Raw genomic sequence first — 25,768 nt, forward strand, 5'->3', positions numbered from 1 at the left:
CTGTACAGTCATCTTGATTTTATGTTGTAACTATCACTCATAAAACAATTTCTCGGTCAGAGGTAGCAGTTCTCAGAATCGACTACAATACTGAAGAGAGGCAAGACAGCATCAGCCCTGGGTACAGTGGTACACGTAGGATTTGGATCACCATTTTGTTCTGAAATTGAGTAAAAGGCTGTGCTTGTGGAAAAAAATTACAATCTACCATTTGAAACAAGTCTCCCTCAGCTATTTTCTTTTTACGATGACTACTCTAGCAAAAATTGTAAGCATTCAGCCATTTTAAGATATAAGCTTTCATCAAAGCCATGCTGAAAATATACCACAATTGAAAGAAAGATTAATTGAACAAAAATATGAAAATCCTCTTTTTGTAGTTGAGAGGAAAAAGACAAATTTAAAAACAAGATATTGCATTGTCAATAACTGACTGCTTTTGTGAGGGACCTTTGCCCAGCAGCAGGGCACTTTTAAAATTCAATTGTGTAGTGTATATAATATAGCCCATGAAATCAGAATGTTATTAGCTTTTAATCTATAGTTTATCAGTTTGTTTTCAGCCCAGCCTAGATAGGATAAAATTCTGCTTTGTGATTTAACTGGCTGATCTTGTTTTCTTCATCGTTATTTTCCACCCTTGACATGTGTTCAAATTCAGCTCTGATAAATTGAACACATTTCCGGGCACTTTTAAGGATGACTAGGTGCCACAGAATATTCAAACAGCTTTCTTTGCCCTCTAGGGCATAGGTTAAATCTAACCCAGACAAATTAAATGAAACTTTCTATTTTCTGTTGAAGGATGTGTCATAGTCTGTTCAAAGACTGCTGTTTCACCTTTGGGGTAGAAGTTCAAACCTAGCCCAGAAAGATTACATTAAGTCTCTGCTATTTGATTAACGAATGAATGTCACTGTGTATCAGATCACTTTTTATTCCCCTCTAAGACAAAAGTTCTGATTCAATCCAGACAGGGAACATCATCCCTTCCTAAAGGGACAAAAGTGAGGAATGCAGTTATCAGGAATGTTACTTTAATGCAGTAACGTGCAGAAGTACACAAGGAAGATAAAAGGTGGGAAGCTGTATGACCCTTTTTTTTTAAACAGGTTGCTGAAGCTGGATATTCCACAATTTACATGGGTCATGTAAATTTCTAATAGCAGCAGCGGCGAAATGCACCAGTATATGACAGGAAACTTGTAGGGAACATAAAAAGTGAATTGTAACTATGTGAAATAACAAAGATTTGAGAAGAAAAATGCAGATCCCTTAGTGTCCAAACTGAGGGAATTGATAATTTGAACACAGAAATGGCAGAACAACTGAATAGCGATTTTAGTTCTCTATTTGTATAGAATGATACAGGTTTTTAGATACAAGAAAAGTTTAGGAAAATTGGGCTTATTCTCCTTAGAGTAGAGACGATTGAGAAGTGAGGTGCTCAAAATTATGAACAATTTTGATAGGATAAAGAAGGATATTTTGTTTCCATTAGCTAGCATGTCAGGAACTAGAGGTTACAATTTCAAGTTTGTCAGCAAGAGAGAGAAGATTGAGATGAGGAGAAACTTCTTTACTCGAGAGTTTCGAGGATTCAGAATATGCTGCCTGGGAGAGTGGTGGAGGCAGGTTCCACAGGAGGTTTCAAAGAAGATCTGGATATATGTTTGAAAGTGATAGACTTGGAGAATGAGATTAGCTGGGTAGGTCTTTTGGAAGGCAGTACAGAAACGATAGGTCGAATGGCCTCCTGTACTATATAAAATTCTAGGTTTCTATAATTCCAGGATTTAGAGAGAAGGGGGAATTGACATAATTTGAATCAATTAAAAAAGTAGTGAGTATTGGAGAAATTAATGGGACTGGACGCTGACAAATGACCAAGACTTGATGATCATCATCCCATGGTACTAAAGGAGGTGGCCATAGAAATAACAAATGCTTTTGAAAGTTCAGTAAATTCTGGAACATGATCAGCAGACTGGAGGATGGTAAACATAACCCCAACATTTTTAAAAAAAAAGGAGGGACAAAACTTGGGATTACACATCAGTTACTCTAACATCAATAATAGAGAAAATGAAAATGAAACTCTTAGTGCAACCTAATTGGGCTGAATAGTGGGTAATTGAACCTCACTATTCTGCAAGCTGTGATCTCCATTAAGGTGATCAATTTGCCTGAGTGACCTGTTATTCAAGGCAAAAGTAACTCACATCAGGTCTAGTCATTGTAAAGAAAATGACTATTTCTTGGGAACACACTTTCTTTAACAAATAGAGAGGAAAAGGATTACCAATTTACTACTCTGCAACTTGAACCATACCCCTATAGAACCCAAATACACACCCACTCCTTCATGAATAAGACAGACAGATTGATACAGAAATTATGAGTGGAAAAATACAGGCAGAGCAAACAAAATGCTGAAGATCAGAAGTCCAGATCAAACAGATGAATTGTTATCTTTCTTGACACTTTTGATTTTACCAAAGAAGACACTGATTTCTGTAGACTGATTCAATTCTTTGATTCAATTGTTGATCACCTAGACCTAGGTCTCCTCTTGTATTCAACTTCCTTCTTTAAGTTTCCTACCTTTCTTTATGTTTTCACTCACACAGAGAGAAGGAGAGGGATGTGTTCTGTTTGCCAGCCCTGGATGTTTTGGCTGCACTGCCTTCACAGGTCTGCCGCCTGACTATTCTGTGGCCTGTCAGTAGGCAGTTTTTCCTTAAATACTTGTCGCAATGATGTAACAATCTCAATGTGCAAAAGTAGCATTACACTGTATAACTATACCATACAATCCCACTTGATTTTCCAAATTGCACACTTTGGCCTTCAACTTTCATTCTGCAGCTACAGCATTTTGCATTCTGATCTGTGAAGGGAATCTTGGGGAATTCCCAGCCATCCTTTCTGTACCATGCCTTCCTTTCACTCTATCCTTCTCGAATTCATGGGGGCAACAATAAAAGCTTTAATTTCATGGATGAGCTCAATTGTTTGTCATTGCTGCTGTCCCTCTCGTGGCTGCAACTCCCTAGTCTTCAACATGGATTTTTATTACAAAAAGTAATGAGTTTTTAAATTCTTCAAAGCAAATGATTCCTCTGATGGCTTCATCAGAGAGTATAAATACATGATATTTATACTTAAAATCTGTATCCACTTTTTTGATACAAAAAGGGATGCCTGACCTCTCCTAGGACAGAGAATTTGGTCCAAGGTTCACTTCTTTCCTACATACATGTGATTAATGATTAAACTAACAGTAGAATGCACACTGAGGTGTGTGTGAGAGAGCTCTTGCTCTTTTAAGAGTTTGAGAGAAGATATGGTTGTCAAAATTACTTTGCTTTACCATTTCAGAATTTTAGGTTTGCCCCAGGCTCCTTCCTCAAATTTTGAAACTTTTGCCTGTATGCTTCAGGAACTAACTCCTACACATCCAGAGCAGCCTTTAGGTAGTGTCATAATCTATGCTTAAATTTCATGTGCTCTACCCATTAACTTTCGTTGTACGGGAAGCCTCCAGCTTTCCTTCAGCCACTTCACATGAAAAAGCTCCTCCAAAGGTTAGTTTGTATTTTGTTTCTATGATCAGGGGATCAGTGTGAGAAATAGTTTCTGATCCTGATTAGAAAATCTGGACTCAAGTCAGAGGTTCCACTGGAGGGTCTAAAGCTACTATGTGTCTGAGAATGTCCTCAGCCACAGGAAGAAGAACAAGTGTGTGACATTTCCCTCCAATGGACATTTGGGAAATACTGTGATTGTTTCCACTCATAATTGATCATATTTCAGTTGTCACAGTCCTGTTAAGTTCTTTTTGTCTCTTCCAAGTCTGTAAGATGAATGCATGGAGTTTTGATGCGAGTTAAACCCAACAGCTTTGAAGACCTAGACTGGAATAGTGCCGGTACTGAATGCTTTGTTTTTTTTTCAAATCTATTTGATTTGCTTGTTGCAGGTCTCCCATTGATGAATTCAATCTCCGAGTACTAGGAGATTGCTTGAATTCTATCAGTTGTCACTGTGATTCACTGTCGAGAAGGTGATGAAAACTTCTTTTCAACATTGAAAGACAGTGTTGTCAGCCTTAAGAAAATTACCATACTTTGAACAAAAGAGATTTTGTCCATTTGACCTTGGTCTATAAATGGTCCTGGTGACTTAAAAAAATCATTGCATGTCTTGATGATCAACATATTGTTCGATCTCTTGAGTTTTGTCTTCCCATCACATGAGCTTTATCTCTCAGATTTGTCTTTGGGCATTAGTCTTGTTGGAATGCTGCCTTCTTGACCTTGGGTTGTTCTGCTAGACAATGAAAACAGCTTGTCTTTGTTCTGGAGGTCACATATTTCAGCATCATTTTCATTAAACCAGTCCAGTGATAGAGAGAGGGAAAATAATTCCAATTTCTCCAACCTAGGCTTGACCAAACTTTCTGTACAGCAGGCCACATTTCAATTTTTCTCTCACTTACAGGGCCAGTGATCAAATTTCAGGAAGATAAGGTTTGGCACAATAGGAAACAAATTTCAAAAATGATATTCCAAAGCAATAAATTGATAATGTCAATTAGTGTATTAATAAAACAAAGACCATTAAGAAGTGCCAAGCAGCAGAGATAACTAATAAAACTATTTTTGCTATCTCAGTCAAGAAGCAGAACTGGAAACAGTCAGACCAGACCAAATGTCCCAATCACTGGGAAAGAGGTAAGAATTGGGATCGAGCTGAGGAATTGGGCTTATCTAATTCTGATCTTGCAATCACTTCTGGTGGTGTATAATCTGAGCTGGCCTCAGTAAAGTTCATACAAAAGTAGGTTGCAGGCAAATTAGGTTTCCTCCTCTCCCAGCTTGTTTTGCAGAGAGGTGTTTGGAGAGAGGAAGATAAGGGAAAAGTGGGCGTTGTCTGGATCACTCAGTCTCAGGATTCACACACTCACTTGCATTATCTCTCACTCCCTCCTACAGATATACACACTTCTTTTCACAAACAAACACACACATTCACTCACTCTCACAGACACTTGCTGTCATTCTAAAGGATACATTCCTTCACACACACACACACTCTCATGGACACACATTCTCTCTCTCTCTCTCTCTCTCTCTCTCTCCCTCTCTCTCACACACACACGCACACATAATCTCTCATGGTCTCACTCACTCACTCACACACATACCTTCTCTCATGGTGACTCTGTCTCTCTCTCTCACACACACACACACTCTCTCTTTCTCTCTCATGGTCTCTCTCTCTCTCTCTCTCTCACAAACAAACATTCTTTCGTGGACTCTCTCACACACACACTCTTTCGTGCACACACACACAGACACATTCTCTCATGGTCTCTCGCTCGCTCGCTCGCTCTCTCTCACACATTCTTTCGTGCACTCACTCACACATTCTTTCGTGCACTCACTCACACAGACACACATTCTCTCATGGACTCTCTCACTCACACACATTCTCTCATGGACTCTCTCTCTCTCTCTCTCTATCACTCACCCACACAAACATTTTTTCATGGACACTCATTCTCTCTTTCTCTCTCCTTCAAATGTACACATATCTTTTCCTCCCACATATACAAACTCTTTCAACTCTCCTACACATGCTGTCTCTCTTGTTTCCTCCTTTTACATCCTTTCACATTCTCTTTCTCCCTCCCAAATATTCCACTCTGAATTGCCATTAACTAAAGTCCTTCTGGGGGTATGAAGGACAGAATCTAGTCTTCACCTAAACTGCTTGCCATCTGGTCCCTGACTCCACCACCACCTAATCCCTGGACCTGTCCATCAGGCATCCTGTCCCTTGCTACTTGGTTCCCACCACCAAAGACTCAGGCTGAATGAAGTTAGTGACATTCACACAATTTTCTGCTCTTTCCACCAGTGAGCCTATCAGCAAAAAAACAGGTTTTGATTGAAGGAGAATATCCTTGCAGAGTCTTCCACATGTACTTGCCTGTATTTGGAGCACTGGTTGCGAGCTGGACAGAATGCTATGGTGGGAAACAGTCTGCGCACGTTAGAAAAACCTGCTTTCGTTTCCAAACATGACAGTTTTTTTCATACTGGGTAAATTTCAAATGCATTCTCTCTATGACCCTGAAAGAGTTCTCAACAGTAGTGAGCAGAATTGGTTTAGCGTGACCTCTTTGCTCTTGTACTTTCTGCCTTTATTTATAAAGCTCGGGATCTTGTATGCTTCATTAACAACCTTCTCAACCTGGCCTGCCAGCGTCAAAGGTTTGTATACACACACTCCAGAACTTTGTTTTTGAAACCCTCTTTAGTTAGTTCCCCCAACCATCCTCCCAAAAGCAATTACTTCACCCTTCTCTGTATGAAATTTCATCTGGAATGTGTCTGCCCATTTTACCAGGCTGGCTTATGTCCCACAAGATCTGTTTCTGTCCTCCTGACTGTTTACTATTTTTCTGAGTTTTGTGTCATCTACAAATGTTGAAATTATGCCCTGTATATCCAAATCATTAATATATATCAAAGCTGTAGTAGTCCGAATACTGACCTCTCAGAGACAACACTACACATTTCTCTCCAATCTGAAAAGAAACTGCTTAAAATTATTCACTGTTTTCAGTCCCTCAGTCAGCTTCATATCATTCAGTCATTGCCACTTTAATCCTATGAACACGTAAAAAATTATATGGTGCTTTATTAAACAATTTTCAGAAATCCATATACAGATATCAACCGCACTACCCTCATCAAACCTCTCCATTACCACAAAGAACTCGATCATGTGGTCAAACATGATTTGCCTTCAACAAATCCATCCTGGCTTTCATTTATTAGGCAATATCTTTCCAAGTGACAATTAATTTTATTCTAGATTACGTTACCACCACATTTTCTCATCAGTAACATTAGGCTTGCCAACCTGTTGTTGACAGGTTTGTCCTCTCCCCTTTTTTCAGGAGTGTTACATTTACAGCCATCTAATGTTTAGGAACTACTCCCATGTCTCTGGTGGTTTGGAAGAATGTGGCTTCTGCAATTTCCACAACTACTTTCATCAGCAACCAAGGATGTAACCCATCCAAACCAAGCGACATTCCCACTTTGAGTTCTACCCAGCTTTTAAAAACGAAGGGAAAATCTTACTTGTATGTAAAAGTTTTAAAGCCACAAAATGTCTGAAAGGACTCACTGTCAGTGACATTCTTTTGAAGCATAACATTGTTATAATACAGGAAGTGCACCAGCCAGTTTGAAGACTACAAGCTGCAACAAACAACCAGATAATCTTTTTTGTTTGTTGGTTAAGGGATGAATATTGGGCAGGATAAGAAGATAGCTTAGGTAAAAACAATGACTGCAGATGCTGGAAACCAGATTCTGGATTAGAGTGGTGCTGGAAAAGCACAGCAGAAAAGCAGGAAAATCTTGCTCCTCGGATGCTGCCTGAACTGCTGTGCTTTTCCAGCACCACTCTAATCCCTAAGAAGATAGCTTCCCTATTCTTCTTCTAAAGAGTACAATGGCATATTTTACATGCACCTCAACAAGCAGATAGAACCTTGAACTCTTCTGAAATACAGCCCTTCTTACAGTGCAGCTCTCCCTCAGTACTTCACAGGACTATCAGCCTTGACTTGTATTTGCTGAAGCCCTGAAATGGGACTTGAACCTTGTGACTCTGAAATGAATGTGCAGCTAGCATTCAAGTATCTCCTCTTTATCGATTTAAATGTAATTTCTACCTCTTTCCATCTTCCTTTTCTGTGACTTCTTTCCTAAGGATACATGTGACATATTGATGTGTCGTACTTTGACTAGGCCCATTGCATCCACAAGAGGATTTCCTTTTTGGTCTTAATTAGCTCCACCATTTCTGTGCCTCCCCTATTCACATGATCAGGTTTACGATTGGTCATTTATGATTCTTCTGAGGTCCCTTTTTTTGTTACATGCTAACCAATTCTCATAAATCTTCTTTGACACTCTTATTGACTTCCTCATTTTTTCTGGTATTCAGCTTGCTATTCTGGTATCTGGTTTGAGCCTAAAATGATTTCTTCTGAACTTCTTCATTCACTGTCTAACCTGTCAGGCTTTCATTCTAATCAGCCTGGGCCACACTCCTTGCTCCAATCACTGAAAATAGCTTTCCTCTAGTTGAGTTTTTCCAAATGTAATTGTCCCCATCCTGCCTCCCAACTCTCCTTTCTTGTTGAACTGGAAACATATTAATCAAGAACATTCTTCTGTTTACATTCCAGGCATTCCTCTCCCTCTTTAGCCTTTAACTGTTTTTCCCTAGTCAAGATTAAGATAAATAAAGCTCCCCAATGTCACTACTCTTGTTCTTGCACTTTGCTGCATTATCTATACTCGGTAACATTTAATTGTGTTTCCAGTAGTACAAAAAGGAAAGGGGGCTGGTTAAGACTGCTCTACCTCAGAAGTACCTCAAAAACTGAACAACAGGTTAAGCGATTAATTTCATGCTGCTACTGTGCAGTGGCTACGTGAGTGGTATGTTCCATTAACAGGATACTGCCATTATTTCAAGAAGACATTCTGCTTACCATATGATTGAGCAATGTCATTTATGAATTTCAGTGCTAGTGCTAAACCAGGTACGTAGAACATACATCCCAGTAAACAGTTAGTTAAATCAAACAACACATTCATTATAGGAAAACTACTGAGTGTACTCAACCTGTTAGCACTTGCAAAACAAAAATAAAACATATACTCTTGAAGATGACTACCATTGGGAACATTGACTGAACAATCCTGAGCATGTGCTAGTGTCTATACTAACACCTAAATCAAGATAATCAGTTAAGCTTCTAACAAAGCTCATTGACACATGCAATAAGTGACATGCACAAGGACAAATTCTCAACAAATGCAAGGAAATATTCAAGTCTTGTGCTTTTTGTGGAATAGCGGGGAGCTTGGGGGTAGGAGGTGGGCTTTAAGTCTCTGTTACTCTCGCCCGAACAGCTCAGCTTATCTACTTCCAACCAAGCCTTTTCTCCTGTATACAAATTTGAAATGTTGCATTCTTGTGGTTGTCCTGATGAGTCCAGGATGAAAAGTTTTACAAAATGTAATAAAAACCCAGAAGTGAGGGGGAATCCAGCACGTTTAGCAGCACGGAATAAGACTTAACATAACTCTTGGTTATGAGACAAACCTTCTAGTTTGTACCTCCTTCATCCACATCTCTAGTGCTGCATTCAAAAACCTTGGAAACTAAACTCTCCCATGTTACACTAATCTTCCCCAAATCCCAGGTCAGAGTCATTTTTTGCATTACTATCAGTACTTTTTTTCCAGCTACAATGCCCCTCCTAAGAGGAGGTAAAATTTAAGTGATTCAAGCCACATACAATACTGTATCCCTTGCCCCTCTCTCAATATGTGATCAAAATGGTGTGCTTTATACTGGCTAGACACTGAAATCACTCAAAATAAGCAGACAAACAGGACAAATTTGGTACACTACCGACATTGCAATGGACGGGCAAGGGATAATTGAGCATCCTGATCTCCATACCCATCCTGAGGCTCTCATTTTAGCCCCAGTGCTTGCAATTATAGATATTATCTAATCAATCTGTTCAGAGAAGTTATTACAGACCTCTGGGGCAAGTGGGGCAGGAACTCAGGCCTCCTGGTTCATAGACAGAGTCACAACCACAGTGCCACAACAGCCTTTTTACAATTATACTGGTGGTTAAGATTAGATTTTCTATCGTGTCTATATTAGTAAATCAGGTACACATTTTAATATAGGATTAAAATAATTATCCAACATTAGATGGCATGTTAGACAGTCATTTCAGAATTTTTTTAGGAACAAAAACTTTTTTATTATTCCATATTGTGATCAATAACTTGCTTTAAGTCTGCACACATATTTTTTGAAAAATATGAACTCATTAGAAGTACCTTTTGAGACAATGGCCTCTACATTATTTTAGCATAAACCGCTTAGGAAGTTTTCTTTGTTGTGGCATCCAGCTTTCCAAAGGCATGAATCAATACAACTACCAGTGTATCCATCAATAATTCTGTAAAATACCCTTTGCTCTTAAATATTCTTCTTAACCTGCTGTGCAATGTCTTTGTCTAATAGAGTCATAGAATCCCAGAGATATACAGCTCAGAAACAGGCCCTTCGATCCAACTTGTCCATGCTGACCACAAATCCCAACCCAATCTAGTCCCACCTGCCAGCACCCAGCCCATATCCCTCCAAACCCTTCCTATTCATATACCCACGCAGATGCGTTTTAAATGTTGCAATTGTACCAGCCTCCACCACTTCCTCTGGCAGCTCATTCCACACACTCATCACCCTCTACATGGAAAAGTTGCCCCTTAGGTCTCTTTTATATCTTTTCCCTCTCACCCTAAACCTATGCCCTCCACTCCAGGGAAATGACTTTGTCTACTTATCCTATCCATGCCCCTCATGATTTTATAAACTTCTATAAAGGTCATCACTCAGCCTCTGACACTCCAAGGAAAACAGCCCTAGCCTATTCAACCTCTCCCTATAGCTCAAATCCTCCAACCCTGGTAACATCCTTGTAAATCTTTTCTGAACCCTTTCAAGTTTCACAACATTCTTCTGATAGGAACACATTAGACTTCCTAGATAACAAATGATTGAAAGTATAGTTGTTTCTGAACGTAAGCGTGAAAGTGTTTTTCAGTATTAAAAATCATTAAAGCTGTGAGTTTTCACCTTTATTATGTCATAAACCTTTATCAATGTCATATGTAATTTACAATGCAGTAATGATGAGAACATTTCCATCTGAACTCTGCCCTGATCAAGTGTTTAAGATGAACATATGATTTGCATTTTGCCAAGTCTTGTTTGTTTTGCGTGAGATCAACACAAAGCATATTCCCTTATTATTAAAAGAGTACAACTGTTCCTTGGCAAATGTATTTTATAGCTATGAGGATGAAGGTTTACAGATAAATCACAATATATTTAAAGTAGACTGGATTAAAGTACAAGACAGTCCAAGATGGCAGCTGTGTAAGCCCTTGACTGCACTGTGCCTCGGCTTAGCACTCGTAGCAAACTTCCAGCTTTCAGCAGCATGATAATAAACAGGTTCAACGAGGATGAATTGGCAAGATCAGTCCACCAGAGCTCCTAACAGCAAAAGCAGAACACTGCTAACATACAGTGCACGCCTAATGGTGGTCTAACTCAGTGGTAGTGTACTCAGCCAGAACTCAGAAGGACGTACATCCAAACCTAATTCCACAGAATAGTCTACACTCAGTTTTGGAGATATTGTACTGACCAAGTACTGCATTATTTGAAATGCCTTATTTTAAATGTTAAGACATGTGGATATAAAAGATTCTGCAGTACTAGAGTCATAGAGCTGTACAGCACAGAAACAGACCCTTCAGTCCAAGTCCATGCCAACCAGATATCCTAACCTAATCTAGTCCCATTTGCTAGTACTTGGCCCATATCCATCTAAACCTTTCTTATTCATAAACCCTTCCAGATGCCTTTTAAATGCTGCAATTGTACCAGCCTCCACCACTTCCTCTGGCAGCTCATTCCATATACACATCATCCTCTGTGTGAAAAGGTTGCCCCTTAGGTCCCTTTTATATCTTGCCCCCCTCACCCTAAACCTATGTCCTTTACTATTTAAATAAGAGGAGGTGTCTTTGCCAACATTCAACTCTCAATTTACTCACCAAGTTAACAATAGAGAAGTCGCACATGGTTAGCAAAGAGAATCATAGTAGAACCAGAAAAATGTTCAGAGGATGTTCTGTATGCAAAATTGATTGATAGATTTTGAATGTACCTACAATTTCAGACTACCCCCTATTTCATGTTTTGCCTGATCTTTTTGGCAATTTCATAAATGTATCTCTAAGTGTGAGTGATCCAAGGACCAATAATGATTCCTCTGCAGAACAAACCAGAAGGAATCCTTGAAACCTTTACGAGACTATATTGCGGAATACCTCCAGATTATTCCAATGAAGGACTCATTCAATATGCCAATGGTGTGATTGGATGGGGGGGCATGGGGAAGGGAATTCATGTGCCCTATTGTAACCATGTCCTGGAACCACATATCTGTCACATGATATAACTACATAGAATCACATAACTTCCCAGGGCTGTGTGAGAATTGCTTTTGTGAATCAAATATTGGTGACAGCTGGTCCCCTTAAAATACAAAGTACCAAGACCTTTGCTTGGGAGTAAGAATTACCTTATAGAATCCAGGACTGTGGTCATAAGCAGCTCCATGAACACATGGCTCCCATCATTATTCACATAGTTACTGACATTGTGAAATAAAACATCTTGGACCAAACAAGCACAGTCTAAACACCTTTAGGAGTTGTATCACCTTGTAAGCATTACACAGTCATCTCACGTTGCTGTTAATTGATTACGGAATCAAAATATGGTTGCTTTCTCAAGCAATTGTCAGCTAATTGAAAGCTGACAATTTCAAAGCATAAAAGTTAAGGGCAGTTCTGGCCTTGAGAAACATGCTATTCTTATCTTTTAGAGGAATTTTACTGCAGGTCTGATTAGAATATATGACACTTCTCTATCACAGCTTTCTTTGTAAGCTCAAGGCTCTGCAAGCCTGGCTCCTCTGACAGAGACATGTGCAGCCCTGTCTGTAGATTCCAAGATACAACAGTTACGTAAAATGTCATTTCTTCTAAAAGACATGGACAATTTGCATAATAAACTTGTGACCTGTTGAAGATAAAAGGCAACAACCCAAATAATTCTAGAAAGACTCCTGAAAAGCTAAATTACAGCAGAAAAGTAACCAAAAAATGACACAAAACTGCAAAGTGGCCCTACAATTTACTAAACTCTTTAACCTTCAGCGTACTTGTCAGCACCAAGAAATACAAAGTACCAATTTAGACACTTAACAGAAACAGGGCCATGCTGGTGAAAATGGAGCAAGATAGTGTACATAATACCACTTGGACCTTACTTACATGCACTAGCCACAATCTGGTAGGTGCTTCCTGGACACATTACAATTCATCCTGCAAAATCACAAGGGGCAACGAAGTTTGAACAGATTTCATGTAATAGAAGTTCACCACTTTTCAGTGACATTCAGTTCATGTCCAAAATACTATGATCAATGAACACGGATTTTTTAAAAAAATGTACTCTGTAGTTTTTAAGCATGAGGAACCATACAACCATATTGTGGTGCAATTCTGTCGTGCATTTCACATCACGGTGCAGAGAAGTGCAAAGAGAAGATACAGCGCTCGAGCCAAAGCAAAGAAAGATTATAAAAGTGCAGAAAATTTTAAAGGGTAATAGCTTTTAAACATGTACTTAGTGAAGGAGAGGGTAGATGGTGAAGGGACTAGGAAGATACAAGTTTTCTTATTCACTGGCTGAATGATCTTTTGCTGTACTCGGCTGTTGGCTGGCACAAGGACAATTCAACTCAGAGTGGCTAGGCTGGATTTCCAAGTTTTAGAATGGTTTCAAGTTTGGATTTTATCCTCTCATAAAACCAAACAATAAGGTATTTCTGGCAAGTTCCCTGGAAGGTGTGGGTGAACTGATTTTATGATGACCTATTTTATGATTGGAATCTGTCCTGATGGGCACACCAAGTATTACTCATTGCAGGCTTCTCTGTGGAACTTCTCAATCTTCCTCTTACCAAATGCGCTGTGCCATCTTGCTGAATCAAACAGACCAGAAAAAAAAATCTAGAAGGCCAAGCATCTTGTCCCAGGAAAAACAGTTGCTGCTAGCAAGAAAATCTGACAGGAGAAGTATTAATTAAATAAAGAAAACACTAACTGGCACTAATTAGTTAGATTAACTTTCATCTATAAAGTTGTTATTTGATATTCGTTTCGGAGAATTTCCACAGTTGTCAATGAACTGCAATGAACTGATAGTCATCCATTGTGTATAATTTCACACTTGACTAGGACCAGAGTTGGTGGACAGCATTGAAATGAAAACTTTTTGAGTTTTTCACATTACATCTTATATGTTGTTAGTTATGAAACTCCTTGTAGCTGCATTGTTTGAGACTTAAGTGAATTTTATAATCCAAGACTATTTTGAAAGTGGTGAGAAACACTGGTGAAAAGATTTTCTTTAACCTCATTCAAAACCTACCCATTTTGACAGATTTAAAATCAGGCCCATTACAATAAAGAGCCACCTGGGAAATGTTACCTTCATACAATGTTTGTGCAAGTAAATGTATATTATCAGATCCTGCACTATGTGGTGAATGATTTAAGCTACTAATTGCCCAGATGGCATTTTTATTGCCCAAGTGGCAACAACACTAAGAGATTGGTATTTGCACTGCTTTCAAGAAGTAAGGAAATATCCTAGGTTAAACAGTATCACAGGAAAACCAAGAGAAATGTTGCTCTTAATACTAAGTGAGAGCTCAAAGTTAGTGTCAGAACAACTCCCACAATAAATGTCAAAAGAAAACCATAAATCTTTTTGTCCATTACAACTGAAGTTCAATATGCTATTTTGTTTCACATTTATTGAAAGCCTGCTTTTTTTTTTGCAGTAAATTTGGTTTCTATATCAACCAGCTAGGTCAAAACGCTGTCTGGATTGTCAGGATAAGTCTATTATTAAGTAACTATAATTGCTACTTAACCAATTAAAACAAGTGCCAATCATGTATGGAGTCAGTGTTTTAAACCAAATGCTATTTGGTTTCAGTTGAAGAAAACATATTTTCTAATCGCCAGATGTGTTCAAGTCTTTCCAACTGGTCCATCTAATAACAGAAAATTGAGCTCTATCTGCTTGTTTCTGTAAATTTGATATAGGGAGAATGAAGCTGTACCTCTAAATTTTTTTAAACTGCTGGTACTAGCAGTTATTTGCACTGAAGATGATGCTACCATGAGATAGAGTTAGGAACATACGCCAACAAAAGGGACATTCTCTCAATATGTTTAATCCCACCTTTATACTTTTATATGCAGTTTGTTCATGTCCAAATTATGGTCTGTCTTTGTTCCTCCACTGTTCCCTCAACAAGTCCATTCAATACTTTATATTTTAATCAACCACTTCAATAATGTCACTCCACACCGCTGGAATAGGTGGAACTTGAACACTGGTCTCTTAGCTCAGAGATAGGGACACTAGCACAACACCACAAGAATCATTTCGTTGGGCACTTTGGAGTAGTTTGGGTTTTATAGGCAAGTGTTGTGAAAGGCATTTAATATTTGAGTTAAATGCTCACTGGAGCTCACTGCTCCCAGTCAGATTGTATTGACGATCATAGCGTTATTTCATTTTCCCACTGAAATGCAACACTTCCATAAGAAACCATTGTTGTTGGAGTTACTGTTGAGTCTGCAATGCTGGGAAGTATATAATACTCCTGAAAGCCAATTGGTTTAGGAAGAAACCAGAGTCAACCTTTACCTGGAATAGACTTATTCATGGAGTGAAACACCTGTACCCTATCCTTGTTCCAGGATGTGTCTCCTTAAATGTAGTCAAGTACCATTCAATCAAAAGCCTCTGCTTCTATTTAATCGTAATCAACATTGTTAACAAAGTGCACCAAATAACCTCTCAAAAAACAAGATCTTTTTGAGAAGATATGTTTTTCCTTGCCTTAGGAATATCAGTTGAATGCCTGAGCGGTCATAGACCCATTTCATTATTAATCAGTCACTGTTTCTGACTACAGTTTGAATTATATTTTCCCCTACAGTACAAGTGTCACTGTGGACCAAGTATATGTTCATTAGCCTGGAAATGTGTTTTGTCCACTGCATTTAGAAACTTTATTTTTGTAATCTTGAAATATTGTTTCTGTCGAAATTATCATAGAAGTGCATTCTAGCACCTGAATTGGATTCCACAACAATTAACACAAGTTTGAATGGGCTCCAATGTAGACCTATGATTTTATATTTGCCACTTCTAATTATATATTTCATTTACAGATATTGCATTCTGAGTTTGGAAGAAAACCCGTGAAAATATAGGTACAGTACTGTATCTCAAATCCAGCAATCTAAAATGCAGAACTGTCCAAAAACTGGACATGTGTTTCTCAAGCACTGTTCCCAGGAACAGAATTAAATGTGAAGAGGCCATTCTCAAGCTGATTTCTGAGGACAGAAGTGCTGTTTCTGAGTGTGGCTAATTTCAGTCTAAAGGATGATGATCTGGATTACAAGCTGATAAGCAATTTGATATTGCTCTTTGTTTTCTTCTTGCTGGTGTGTTTATAATGCTGGCTGTGATTGGCACCATCGTGGTCCAAATGTGGTAGAAACTGAGAAACCTTCACTTAGACAATGAGGCAGTATTTAGGGGTCAAAGGCCCACACAGTCAGGGACAGCACAGATTTATTTTGCTCTTATTAGAGGGGCCTCACTTCCTGAAATTATTGCAACTGTGGCTCTTCAATATTAATTCCAACGGCCCAAAGAGCAAAAAAAATTGTCTCACTTATATGAACTGAGTTCTTGAGCCTGACTTGTACTCAGTATTAGAGTAAAAAAATAACATGCTCAAAAGGGCGTTAAGCAAAATGATGGTGATAGTTTTATAATAATAGTTTTTTTTAAACAAAGCTGCCTGTTCCACTAGCAGGAGCATTCCAATTGCAATATTCCTGGACATTTTCAGGGAAGAGAATCAGAAATTCACTATTTTCTTGGGCTTTGTGAAGTCTGTAAGAAGCAGCTGTTAGGGAGCCCAAATTCCTCTAAGGTCTTGGTCATAATGGGGTTGGATTGTGGACACTATAGTGGCAGTAAGAATTGCAGAAGGTTGAGGTACAGGTTATCTTCTCCTTCTGGGCAATCCCACAATTTCTTCCACTTCAGTCTGATGAGTTCTGAGATGATGATCAGCCTGATGTGTAATCTGCACGTACATCAAAGCTATGGATAGATGGGATGCTTGAAAATTTGTGTGCTATTTCTGCTGTCTTGACTTTGCTTCTGTACAATTCCTGACAAAGCTTCTCTACTGCCTTCCCAAGTAAATCTTCCCCATTTTAGTTAGTCACAAACCATGGACATCCATGAGTCACAGGGGTGCTTTGAAGAATCCTTAAAGCATATGCACTGACCTCATGAGACACTCCTGCTATAACCAAGTTCCAGGTAAAGCAGATCAACTATATCTATAGATCAGTAATGATCTAACTAGAGTTCAAGAGGCTGCAGAACTATCCCTATTTAAAAGAGAAGTTTAAAGAGAAGGGACTATATCTCAATCCATGCTCTTCCCTCAGCCCTGATGATCATGGTGATTAAAATAGATTTGGGTTACTTTTATATCACAAAATTAACATGACTATTAAGCAACAGTCTGATCAAGGTGTTCAGAGCACATCATAAAATAATTATGAGGTTTATGATTGTTAACTGAGTTTTAATCTTTGATATAGCATAAAAGTCTCTTCTGTATATGTCAGTTTTAATTTTTAAAGTCACTTTCTCCTCTCAGATCCTAAAGGCATTGATTTCCGCAGACTTATCAATCCATCAGTTCAGGACTAAAACATTTCAGATCCTAAGGAGACTTGAAAGTGTGGATGCTGAAAGGATGTTTCCACGTGTGGGAGATGCTGATCTAGGGAATACAAATTTAAAAATAAAAAATATTAAAGATGGAGATGAGAAGGAATTATTTCCTTCCGAGGGTCTGGTGTCTTTCAAGTTCTCTTCTCCAGAGAGCAGTGAAGGCAGGGCTATTAAATACATTTAAGGGTGAGGTACAAAGATTCATGACTAACAAAGGGAGTCAATGGTTATTGGAAATATGCAGGAATCAGCCATGATCATGTTGAAAGGCAGAGCAAGATCGAGAGAAAAATGGCTTTCTCTTGCTCTGAATTTGGATATCCATTTTGCTGAATGTTTGATGCAGCTTTCAAAATAATCACATTTTCTATCACTTAACATGGGAAAATTACTTCCTCTGCATTTGTAATCTTAAATATTTTGAAAAATATCTACGTAAAGGATAGATGCCAAAAGATGGTTGCTGTTTGACAGAAAGGAAAGGTGATAATTCTCTTCATCTATAATTTCAGTACCTTTCTTTTACATTTTTTAAGCAGTTGATACACACAGATCAACTTAGCGATCCAAATTTAAAAAATCACCAATACATCAAAAAATCTGAGCCCAGATTCAATGATACTCTCCAAAACAACAATATCTAATTATAAATGAAAAGAAAGAGTTCAGCAGAAATTAGGTTGGAATTTGGGATTATCATAACTGCAGGAATACCCAACATTGTATCATTTTTATAAAAGAGGAGAAAAAGTAAAGGACCTCATGCTCCAGTTTGCTGCAATACTGGTGAATTGAGAGATTGAATAAATTAGGGTTGAATGTGATTGCTGACGACTGGTATTGGTGCTAAAGCAGAATGAGAGTCTTGATGTCAAAATCCAGCAGATAATCTGGACAGACCCTATTCAATTAAAACTCATATTTAACTGCTATGAGATGTGCTTTTGCCATTTTAAAACTAATCTAATTTTATTTTAGATTAAAAAAATGTAATTTTGCAATTTAAGACTTTCACTGGAAATTTAGATGTAGATGTCATTTTGTAAACCAAAAACATCTATGACTTGTACCTAAAGTATTTCTATAAACCGTGTACTTCACATTCAAGATGTAACATTGACTCATTATTGCTTTGTCCTGACCTCAGATGCTCAATCAAATGACAGCCTAGAGCCAGGTCAATGTATTATTTAGTTTCACAATATGCTGATAAAGCAACATCAGGAGTGATTAGATTTGGTCAATGTCATTGGAAGAATAACTCAGTTCCAAGTTCAAAACCTACTGCTCAAACATTAGCCTATCATTTCCAATCTCGAATGTCAGTCAGGGAGGTGTAATGGGGTGCAATGATAATGGCCCCACCTTTGTGCCAGGAGGCAAAGATTCAGGTCTCAGTTGCTTCATGAGGTGCATCTGAAACAGTGATTGAAAAATCAGGAACTTCAGCTATATGGAGAGATTAGAGAAGATTGGTTTGAGTTTAAAGCAAATAAAGTTACAAGAGATTTGCTAGAAGTGTTGGAAATGACGGATTTTGAAACAGTAAATGAAAAAGATTGTTTCCAGCTGTAGAATGGTCAGTAACCAGACAACAGTGTGGTGGGGAAAAAGGCTTGTGTTCGTGTAGCCCTCATCACATCTTAGTAATTTATAAATCCCTAATGAATATAATGAATCGTTTTTGGAGAAACAGTGTCTTAAATAAGCAAATCAGGCAACTTGTACACATTTGATCCTAAAATCAAGAATAAGGTCGCTAAATACTTTCTCAATTTTTTTTGGCTCGGCCTGATTGAGGAAAGAACATTGCTGAGAGAGCTTCATTCTCTTCTTCTAATAGTACTCTAATTTTTAGCATCTTGCTGCACCATTAGTAAAGACAAGGAGGGCTCTCAGAAATACTTTAAGCAAAGAATAAGTTATTGACAAGGCAGCACTCCCTTGGTGCTAACTATCATGTCAATATAAATTACATGCTCAAACTATGTTATCATCACTCCTGAAGTGGGGCGAGGACAAACAACCCTATTGATTCAAGAGTCAAAGATTAAACCAATAGGTCAAATAGACATCCATTAGACAATATTTCCCTCCTACTGAGTCTACCAATTAATACACAAGAAACACAATTGTAATGCATGTTAACATTGGTTCCACCCATTTAGTAAATATTCTGCCCAACATAAAATGTGTACTTGTTCTTTAACTACAATCAACAGCCTCATTAAAATCAAAATCATTTCACTCATGAAACAATGTGCTGTGATGACATCTTTTATATATCATATCCAAAACTGTCAGATCAGCAGACCACAAATGAAAAAGGAGATCTGAAGCACATTTTAAGATGGTCATCTTCTTAAATAAAACCACAATATTCCCCTGACTGGCTCATTGCCTTTCCCACATTAAATATGTTCAGTTGTTACAAATGTTTTGAAGGCATTTTATACCTTAATTTGAAAAGAAATAGGAAGTTATTGTTCCATAGTTTGCTAATTCTCAACTAGAAGAACTGATGGCAAAGAATTACATAAACTTTTGTGCACATGTAACCTTGTAAAAAAATGAATACGTCTAAAACTTCCACTAGTAGACACTGTACATGCTTATATGAACCCTCATTTTAAGCAATGCCTCATCAGTCTTGGGCCTGAGCCTTTCACTACAATCAGTGGGAATTATACCAGCTGCTTCTCATATGAGACTGGAACCAAAAGTTGTAACCTTTAATCTGTACAGGTTTTCCTGATATAGGTTCTCAGCTCAGCTAAGGTCTTGTGCAAATTTAAGGGTTAGTCCAGGGTGATTTTTTTTTAAAACTGGTTCTGCGATCACTGATATGGCCACATTGGTATCAACCTCCATTAGAATCAGGTGACCATTTAACCTGACATTTATTTTGATTGGTTTTGATTTGGATGTCGCTAAGCAATTTACCTGTTCCAACCCAGATTTAGGTGGACTTTACATGCTGTGTACTCTTTTAGATACCGGCCTATGGGTTCTCAAACTTAATTCAGGTTTAGTGGGAAACTCTTGCTATTACGAATCTGCATACCTGAAGCAACTTCAATGGCTTGCCAGCCCGGATCCTGAAGAAAATTTTAACTGTTTGGCTGAGACTTAAATTTGTTGTGGGGTTTTCCTCTGGGTCAACCTAAAGTCCCTCCGATCAGGATATGTCCCAAGTGAGACTATGCAATTGTCTGCACTTCAGTGATATTCCCAAGCTTGGTCAGCCTGGCAACTGTGTCTGTTTCCATTGAAATACCCTGCAACTCAAATGCTCCACTTGCTGTATTTTCCAATGATGAAGCCAGTTGTAGAGCCTGTTTGAAGCCCTTCAGCCAGTAGACCCTTTTGCATGGTTATATCATTAATCCCACATATTGACCAGCCTCATGAAGGGATAAATCAAAGTCACATGCCTCTACCAGTTGTCTTAACCTAGTCAGAAATCCAAAATTGAATTCCCTGGTTCTCAAATTTGAGTAAAAATGATAGCAACTCAGAATTAGAGGTGGTATGGGGGTCACAATATTCCTTAATTAAATCTGAAAACCTTTCAAGAGTTGAATCTGGTGCCTCAAGGAAAATTAGGAGGTATTGTTAGCAAGTTTGCAGATGACACCAAAATTGGAAGTGTAGTGGACCGAGAAGAAGTTTACCTCAGTACAATGGGATCTTGATCAGATGGGCCAATGGGCTGAGGAGTGGCAGATGGAGTTTAATTTAGATAAGTGTGAGGTGCTGCATTTTGGAAAAGCGAATCACAGCCAGACTTATACACTTAATAGTAATGACCTAGGGAGTGTTGCTGAACAAAGAGACCTCGGAGTGCAGGTTCATAGTTCCTTGAAAGCAGAGTTGGATGTAAATAGGATAGTGAAGAAGGCTTTTGGTATTCTTTCCTTTATTGGACAGACTACGGAGTGTAGGAGTTGAGAGGTCATGTTGCAGGCTGTACAGGACATTGGCTAGGTCACTTTTAGAATATTGTGTGCAATTCTGGTCTCCTTCCTATTGGAAGGGATGCTGTAAAACTTGAAAGGGTTCAAAAAAAGGGTTGGAAGGATTGAGCTGTAGGGAGAGGCTGAATAGGCTGGACTGTTTTCCCTAGAACATCGGTGGCTGAGGGATGACCAAATACAGGTTTATAAAATCATGAGGCATGGATATAGACAAGGTTGTTTTCCTGGGGTGTGAGGAGTCCAGAACTAGATGGTATTAGTTCAGGGTGAGAGGGGTAATATTTAAAGGGGATACAAAGGGCAACCTTTTCATGCAAAGGATGAAATGAGCTGCCAAAGGAAGTGGTGCAGGTAGGGTACAACTACAACATTGAAAAGGCAACAGGATGCGTACATGAATAGGAAGGGTTTAGAGGGATATGGGACAAGTGCTGAAAAATGGAACTTTTTGACTTAGGATATTTGATTGGCATGGACAGTTCTGGTTGCCTCATTTTAGGAAAGATGCGGAAGCTTTGGAGAGGGTGCAGAGGAGATTTAACAGGATGCTGCCTGGAATGGAGAATAGGTCGTACGAGGATAGGTTGAGAGTGCTAGGCCTTTTCTCATTGGAACAGCGAAGGATGAGGGGTGACTTGATAGAAGTTTATAAGATGATCAGGGGAATAGATAGAGTAGACAGTCAGAGACTTTTTCCCCGGGTACAACAGAGTGTTACAAGGGGACATAAATTTAAGGTGAAGGGTGGAAGGTATGGGGGGGGTCCGGGGTAGGTTCTTTACCCAGAGAGTAGTGGGGGCATGGAATGCGCTGCCTGTGGGAGTGGCAGAGTCAGAATCATTGCTGACCTTTAAGCGGCAATTGGATAGGTACATGGATAGATGCTTAAGCTAGGACAAATGTTCGGCACAACACCGTGGGCCGAAGGGCCTGTTCTGTGCTGTATTGTTCTATGTTCTATGTTCTATGCTGTACATCTCCATGACTCTATAACTGACAAAGCTGCGGTCCACAGGCTGTCAGGAGAATCACTCATTGCTTTTCATCTGCCCCAGTGTTGTTTGCCCAGAAAAGTAATGAATTCTTTCCACATATTGGGCACAGTCTTTGGTAGCAGGGTTGAATGAGTCAAGCTTCTCAAATAATGGCATGACACAAGCAATGCTTACCCAACTCAAAGATGACTGCTGCGAGTTTCTTTAGGAATATACTTTACTCTTATCACCATTGAAATGATTCCACAGAGGCTAGTATCCTGTCACCAAGTCACCCTCTATTAACAGGAAAGCCTAAGAATCTTCACATGAACTGGAGTGAGTTTCTTGGACTTGGTTAATCTCATGCATCTATACCCCAACACTCATTTCCATCCTTGATGACAAAGTCAATTCTTTGAGACACAATGCTGCCACTAGCAGAATTGCAAGCACCAAAACACTACTTTCCAGGAGACTTCAAAGCAAGAGTGCTACTGACTATTCTTCTAAACCAATGTGCACATGGCATCAGAGAATCTGCATAATGAAAACGGACAGAGGTTACCGAATAGCTACTTCCAAATCAAACCATGCTGCAAGGTGTCCTGGAAACATCAAAGATCCTCTGAATGGGCACCAGCTGGATAGATTCTCACCTGATGTAATACTTTCAGCAGTGTCCCCATGCTTGTGAGAATGACTATTCTCTGATTTATAGCAATATAGACTACAGCCACAGAAAACTGTACCAATCATTCAAGAAAGCTCAACTCAGATCAATATTTGTCAAACTACTGACCAGAACATCCAAAGAGCTCCTCAACATGTGATCAGGATCCTTCCAGAAGCAAGACCTGAATACCATGTCGAAGTGGGATTATCTGCTCATCACCATTTACAATAATGCACTCATTGTATATAGGAAATGTTGCAGAATAGTCTGTAGTTTATTTAATTGAAATGGAGTCAGCTAAAGCATAAAAGGAGATCTCTCAAACTGCAAACAAGCCCTCACAAACAAAACTCAAATACTCTCAGTTATCATAATCAAGTTTCAGCAGACTGTTTGCAATAGCTTGCAACCTGAATCTGGGGATGTGAGAGAGCTGGATGAAGGAATTAAGAAAGCAACAGACTAAGCAGTAACTAAACTGGCCCCCTTGAAGATAAGGACAGGGATGATCATCACTGAATCTAGATATAGCACTACCTCAAACTCTAAACAGAGAACCGTGCACTGAAGAAGTTCTCAGTGGTACTGTAGACACACCAGTCATGGAGAAGCTGGACACTGAGTTCAGCAAGAAAACTGACCATCTTGCATTGGTAAAGCTGCTGGAAGCAATGGCATTCCACCTGAAATCATCAAAAGCAGAAAACCCACATTACTGCAGCCTGTCTGAAAGAAAACTGGTGTCTGAAGATATGCATGCTCCAAACCTTATGGAGAAACAAGTGGAAATCATAATGACTCAATGACCAAGGTATTTCCTTGGTAAGTATTGTGGGAAGCTCTTGGCTTGCTTTGATTGGACAAAATTGCAGCATTTAAGATTGAGCATATATCTTGAGTATTAATCTCACAGAGCTGATATATTGACGATTGATATTACTTTCTCACTTTGGCAGTTACAGAAGAAGTGCCACAGAAATATAGATCATTCTAATTATGGACTTTACATGAAAAGAGAGATTCTTCAAACTACTGCACAACATAGGCAGCTCACCTGAACTACTGGGCGTGTTTCTTCAAGGACATGCAGAATTCCCTCAGGTTACAATGGAACAACATCAGACACTTTCAAGATCTGCACTAGAGTAAAGCAGGGCTGTTACCTGGCATCAAACCACTTCTGCATATTATTTGCCAAAGAATATGATTATGCTTTGTACTATTGTACACTATTGCTTAACTGTACAATTGGACATTTGAATGAGGGTGTTTACCTGCATGCAGTGCTGACCACAAGTTGTTCAACGTGGCAAGACTACATGCCAAGACCAAAGTGCAGAGTACTAGTCCACGACCTGTTTGCTACTGATGCCATACTGCCAGCTCATGGTAAATGTCACCTCCAGCAGCTTGTCCTCCCAAGCTGAACCAACAATCAGCATCAAGATACACTTAATGGTAAAGTCCAAGGGAGTGTTGCTGAAAATAGAGACCTTGGAGTGCAGATTCATACCTCCTCAAAAGTAGAGTCGCAGCTAGATAGGATAGTGAAGATGGCATTTGGTATGCTCTCCTTTATTGGTCAGAATATTGAGTACAGACATTGGGAGTCATGCTGCGGCTGTACAGGACATTGGTTAGGCCACTTTTGGAATATTGCATGAGATTCTGATCTCTTTCCTATTGGAAGGATGTTGTGAAATTTGAAAGGGTTCAGAAAAGATTTACAAGAACGTTGCCAGGTTTATAGACTATGTCAGACTACTCAAAACGTTCGTAAGCAGGTAGCCCCAGATAATAACTTTGTAATTTGTTTCAGTAAATGTACAGTGAAAATTACCCGGAGTAAGTTAGCGAGGTTGACTACCAGGTTTTAAAACGGACAAAAATGTATTCACAAAATTACACAATGAAACACTAGGAACAGAATAAAGAACCCATACAGAACTCAGTCTATCCAAACCAGACTTAATCTGGAAAAAATGCAAAAGTAGCAGGGTTGTTCTGGAAAAGTGCAAACGTAGCAGGGTTGTTGTTATGGGTGATTTCAACTTTCCCAATATCAACTGGAATCTCCTAAGTGCAGATGGTTTGGATGGAGCCGTTTCTGTCAGGTGTGTTCAGGAGGGTTTCCTTACTCAGTATGTAGACAGACTGACGAGGGGAGGGGCCATTTTGGATTTGGTGTCAGCAACAAGCCAAGACAGGTGTCAGATCCTGCGGTGGGAGAGGACTTTGGTAGAAGTGATCACAACTACCTCACATTTAGCATAGCCTTGGAGAGTGAAAGGTGCAGTTACCAAGGGAAGATATTTAATTGAGGAAAAGGAAATTATGATGCTATCAGACAGGAGTTGGGAAGTACAGACTAGGAGCAATTGTTCCACAGAAAGGGCACAGCAGACATGTGGAGACTATTTAAGGAACAGTTGTTGTGAGTGATGCACGAATTTGTTCCTCTGAGACAGGTAAGAAGGGGTAAGATTAAGGAACCTTGGATGACGAGAACAGAGGAGCTT

General features: G+C 39.0%; 1 protein-coding gene across 1 annotated transcript in view; it reads right to left on the minus strand.

The window, feature by feature from the left end:
- wnt5b (wingless-type MMTV integration site family, member 5b) overlaps positions 1–25,768 on the minus strand; it is a 145,122-nt gene that overhangs the window by 102,248 nt on the left and 17,106 nt on the right. The gene's annotated exons all lie outside the window — the stretch shown is intronic.

This window comes from Hemiscyllium ocellatum, chromosome 19, assembly GCF_020745735.1.
Source record: "Hemiscyllium ocellatum isolate sHemOce1 chromosome 19, sHemOce1.pat.X.cur, whole genome shotgun sequence".
NCBI classification, from domain to species: Eukaryota; Metazoa; Chordata; class Chondrichthyes; order Orectolobiformes; family Hemiscylliidae; genus Hemiscyllium; species Hemiscyllium ocellatum.